Raw genomic sequence first — 5,679 nt, forward strand, 5'->3', positions numbered from 1 at the left:
GAGGGGGAGGAGGAGGGGATGGGTAGAACTTCGAGATTGAAGGAAAGACTGGGGTATGAGGGGATTAGAGATAGTGCTGATATTCGCGCTACAGATATTCGGAGATAGCGGGGATTTTATTAAATGTAGCGGAGTTACTGAATAATACTTTCATGTACTTTTTGACGTTTATTTATCATATTGTTTCGCTCCGCCATCGTGAGTGCAGGCAAGGAAAAATATTTCGAAATCGTGAATAAACACCCTTTCAAACGATGAAACTTTTACGATTAACGGAGTAGATATTTGTAGAATATGATGAAATATATTAAAATGTATTCATATTTATTCACCGATTTCTAATCTCATGTTTCATTCTCAGAGGCTCGGAAGTTTCTAAAAATTTCTGAATACTTCTCGTCATAATTTTATATATCGTTGTATACGTCTCGTGTAGGCAATCATTAAAACCGCTGCAATTATGAAAAACGCAACGAACGCAAGTCAAAATATAACGCGACATAAATAATGTTAGGAACAGCCAGCAATTGCGCGTTATTATAATGAAAGGCGCGAAAGGTGCAGTGCAAAAGAGCGGCCGGTATCGTGCGTCGCCAGAAATACACAAGAGAAGGCCTATACGGTCGGCACCATCGTGCACTTTCACGCGATCGATTTTAGCTAATTGCAAACCGGTGCTATATAACGCGCGTATATAAGAGGGAGACAGAAGATCGTTGGAAAGGTGGTGGTAGGTAGGTTGGAGGGTCCGCGAATGGAACGGGAAATATGCAAAGTGTTTACGATCGTGCAACATGCTGCCGACCCGAATTCGCTCCCCCTCTGCCATTCCTACGTTCCGCGCTTTTATCTATCCTAAGAGGGATGCGGAGTCTGCAAGGAAATGCGCCATGTTCTCCACTTCCGTTATTAATGTACAAAAAAAGCTCAAATTCACACTTCCTCATCTCGGACAATCGTATTCACGCAAACGTCACGTTTTCAAGTGACTATTTTATCTTCTGTAAAGTATGAAATTTTGAAGGAATAAAAATTGATCGAAGTATTGCATGAAAAAATGTGACGCATCAATTTAGTTGTTACATGTTGAATGTTTGTCCACACTTTACGAAATAACATGTTATAAAACGTATAGCAGTGCTTTGATATTATAATAATTATAGTAATAGGAGTGGATTAAAAAAAATAAAGCAGTATATTTTCGATCCTATTTTAAGGAATTGTTTCAGGAATATTTTCAAATAAAGGAATAGACATTATTTAATAAAATAATAATAATTACTTTTATATAGAGATGAATAAAATTTGCAAAATTTGTAATTTTATAATAGAAAATTATGTGAACTTTTATCAATGAAACAGATTTACGCGTTTTATGTAATTGAGATACTTTATTGTTTTATACATTATTTTCAATAATATAAATCGAATTAATTTTTATATTATTTTGTCCTACGACTCTGTACGGGACATTTTTACACGATATTTTAATAATACATGTACCACGCCTATCTGCATTTGAATAATAAACGATAATTGCGGAGCGCCTTATAATTATTAGTAATAAAATTGTTTATCTGGAAAATCAAAGATACAACAATTTATATTAAACCCTGTAAAATTAAATTTAGCATTTAAAATAAATTTTGTCTTATCTGTAAAGCAATTTAAATTGTATTAATTAATTACATTGGATTTAATAAAAAGATAAATATTTCGTGCAAATTAAATATAATCGAAAAATCATTTGTGTATGAATTGTATTTTTTGAATAAATTAGAAAATTAAAAGTATCCTATGTACATATATTGTCCAGCAAATAATGTAACAAAAGAGTTAAAATAATATAGACTTATGTATTTTCCTCTCAATATTGCATATTACAATGATTCTGTCTCTGTCTTATTAAGTGATATATTGATCACCTCTTTTCGAAATAATCGGTCCAATTATATCTTTGCAATTTATATCAAAGCAGGGTAAAAGACACACCCTTTGCGGCTCGATCTCGCCGTGACTCCACTTATAAAAACGCAATTTCCTTGTAACAATATAGCATAATAAATGCCGAGGGTTGCTTTCTCGGGGGCGGTTGAAGAGCCCACTTTCGCCAGGCGTAGACCAAACGGCGAGTGGCTCCGATTCGCCATTACAGTTTGTAATGTACTTACGTAACTTCTGTTTATACACCAACTTTTCTCCACCCGCACTTATTCCGTCTCAGCCTTCTCCCCGCTTACATCCCCGTTTCATCCCCGTTTCATGCTCGCGGCGTTCTGCTCTAATATCATTTTTAATGTCTGAAAATTATCTCTCCGCCACCTCTCCGTGCTCTTAAACCTTTTGACCAAAATGTTCTTTTTTTACAATCCTACTTTTACAATGACAGCGTGCTTATTTGTCACATTCTCTACTTATATTGTATGTCACGCGACATATATTTCCTTCTTCTTATATCTCTTCATTTATGGCAAATTCTTTATATATCCGCTTTTAAAAATTATTTTATAATTTATAAATAAATTTGAACAAATAATTTTTTTTATTTTTTAAATAATATTTGCAGAATAATACAAAATTTAAAATGATAATAAAGAGATAATAATACATTCTTGAATAACAAATATCTAAAAATTATTAGTAACTACCAAATAATAAGCGTTATTTACAGACAAAATATAAAGATTGCAAAAGTATTTATCAAATTTATAACACAGAACAAATAAAACGACTTATGCTATTTTTAAACAAAGTAGATTATTATTTAAAGTAAGGTAAATAAATTTCTAGTAATAGTTTCTTGATAATGCAGACTTCTACATCTTATTTTAACCAAAATTAAATAAATGAAAATGCAATAAATGGAAATATACTAAATTGGACAAAATTGGTTCTCTGAAAAACTACAATCTACATTAATTTAGGTTTATAATTAAAAAGATTAAATACTATATAATAACATTAAATAAATATAGATACTTATTGTTAGTAATAAATAATATACGCGTCACAAACAGATTTTTATAAAGCACGACTTCATATAAACTCTTTAATCATAAATAAAACAATAATTTCCCTAAAATTTATGTGTTTGTGAGTAAATTTCGTAATATTTTAATAAGTATCAGAATAAAATCCATAAGATAATTTCATGATAATTTAGACTTTTAATTTGGCATATTAAAAAAGGAATGAGAGAGAATGTTTGTGTAATAAAAGTATCACGCGTTTCTGGCTAGATTTATTATTTTATCATTTTACTAAAATAGTGTGTACAAAATATCGGTTAATCATTCAAATGTCAAAAGAAAGACTAAAATTGTCGTAAAATGTTTTCACTATATTATGACATATGATGCATTTATATCACAAAAAGTTTTATATATATGTCATAAAAAGTTTGATACATATTTAAACTTCATTTTTACTTAAACTATATCATATAATTTGCTTCATTATTTAATTATTTCCAAAAAATATTGCTGCATGAATGGCATTACAGAATCGTATTTTTATAAAATTAATGATTGTGGCAAAAAATATGTTTGTATATGCTATCGACTCAAATGCAATCGCACCATGTTTTAATTCAATTCTTAAAATACTCAACGCATATGCTCTTACACACGCTAACGATATTATTTATTACGCGCAAATTTTTTCGACGACCGATGCAAAAAATTTTCCCTCGCGCCATAATTGCGATGACTCGATGTGTAATTCAATGTGTTGCTCGATGCATTTTTCTCATTTCAGATCGGTCATGACATTTCACAAAGTGCGCAGTTCCGGTTCGAACAGCAACGATGGGGATGAGGCATGGAACTGGAATGCAGGCTGCAGTTCAATGCGACTGCATTGAAAACAAGCCACGATGCATCGGAGCCTCGGGCGCTTATAATCGTTATGTTTAGTCGCTTGTATTCCTGCATTTTCCACGGTATTTACACTTCACTGAAATCTCATGAAAAAGTAATAAAATAAACACCGATCCGGGGATCGCACTCCGGAAATAGGATATCGCGATATTTATTCTGGCTTCGTGTCATGCGCCTATTTATAATGGACGGCATTTACTAACTCGACTGCATATTTTATCCTTCACTGTTGCAGTAATTTTGTATAATATCACCCTCGCAAAAAATGACGCTGCTCATGGGTCAAAGCGAATATTCCCTCGCGAGTTTTTTCCAATGATTTCATACACGATTGTAGCCATAAGGAAATTTTGTTATATCGTTACAATGGTGAATAACATTTTAATGCGTATTTGAATGCGTATATTTGGTTTACTTAGTACAGCTTATACATTAATAATTTATCTTTCGCTTTATTATCTGTAATAATAAATCTTCAATGAGAATGGTATAATAAATTATTTGAAAAAATTAATATTGTATCATTTAGAAAGACAGTTTTTGTTTAGAGAGAGGAAATTTGTAGATAAATTAGTATATTGTTAAGATTTAATTTCAATTAAAATTTTCGTCTTAGTTAAGATTTAATTAGAATAAAAAAATATTATTTTTCGGCACTTCTAAAATTTAAAATTTATTCTTTTTTTTTTTTATCTGTACACTTCTCTTTCTGTATTTGTAAATAACAAGAATTTTCCTCAAAGTTTATCTTCCGGATAACATTAATTAAAAATTCCTAATTGAATGCGAGCCATCGAATTAACATTTAAAAGTACTGCATTACCTAACAATGTACGTCATTATTCTGCGAAATAACAGCCTCTTCAATTTTCTTTTTGCAAATTAAAAAAAAAACGGCAGTTGCGCATAACGTCATCCACTTTGCTCGTCAAATAAACATCTCGATGGAATGGTGCACGAATAAACTCAAGTCAAAGGAACGATTATCATCGCGTCGTATTTTGCTCGTCGATTTCGTCGGTTCGCACTACTTCGTGCTTCGTGTTTGTGTCCGCCATCGAACGACGGGCACGACACTCGCCGCGCGAGTTGGACGGCAAAACTAAACAGACCACGAGGCGACGTTAAAGTGATGGCGCGAGTTAAACTGACAACCTTCGCCACTTTCCCGGAAGCATAAGCTATCTCGCGCGGCCTGTCGCTTTTGCCGCGAGTGTATTTTCATTGTCGCTTTTATCCTACGTCCGCGATCGGTAACGCGTCCACGACGCTCGTTCCGCACGATCTCGCAGCACGTTTGATTGTTTTCCGAATGAATGAGACGAAATTATAAATAGACTCCCGAGCGATTTTCCGCTATCGTCGCACCTCTTCATGCGCGACTCACCGGACATGATCGCGCGATGGAAATTACGCATCATCGCGCTCGCTTCGCGCCTGTCAATCCGTTCCAATTAAATGCATACGATCGAATAAATTTATGCCCGGTCTCTAATAACTACCTATTTTAGAGTAATTTATCGATTTCTAACGTTTCTATAATGCAGCGCTGCGAGATGCAATGTATCATGCAGTACTTATTTCATTTGGATATTTTAAATAAATCGCGAACGCGTTATATTAGTTTTATAACATAGAGAGTTTAACTCAATGTGTTTCTTTCATTCTAATCGATTTTATTCTTCAAATTATTCTTTGATTCTACGAGTCAAATGCATTCTGTATACTAGAGTCAAAACGTTTATACTTTTATGTTATCTATGTAAATACATTTATATATATATATATATATATATATATA

At 32.7% G+C, this 5,679-nt stretch overlaps 1 protein-coding gene across 15 annotated transcripts in view; it reads right to left on the reverse strand.

Moving 5' to 3' along the window:
* Nucleotides 1–5,679, reverse strand: part of LOC108751114 (forkhead box protein P1-like) — a 305,487-nt gene that overhangs the window by 178,230 nt on the left and 121,578 nt on the right. The gene's annotated exons all lie outside the window — the stretch shown is intronic.

Source organism: Trachymyrmex septentrionalis, unplaced genomic scaffold, assembly GCF_001594115.1.
Source record: "Trachymyrmex septentrionalis isolate Tsep2-gDNA-1 unplaced genomic scaffold, Tsep1.0 scaffold40, whole genome shotgun sequence".
In the NCBI taxonomy this organism is placed as follows: Eukaryota; Metazoa; Arthropoda; class Insecta; order Hymenoptera; family Formicidae; genus Trachymyrmex; species Trachymyrmex septentrionalis.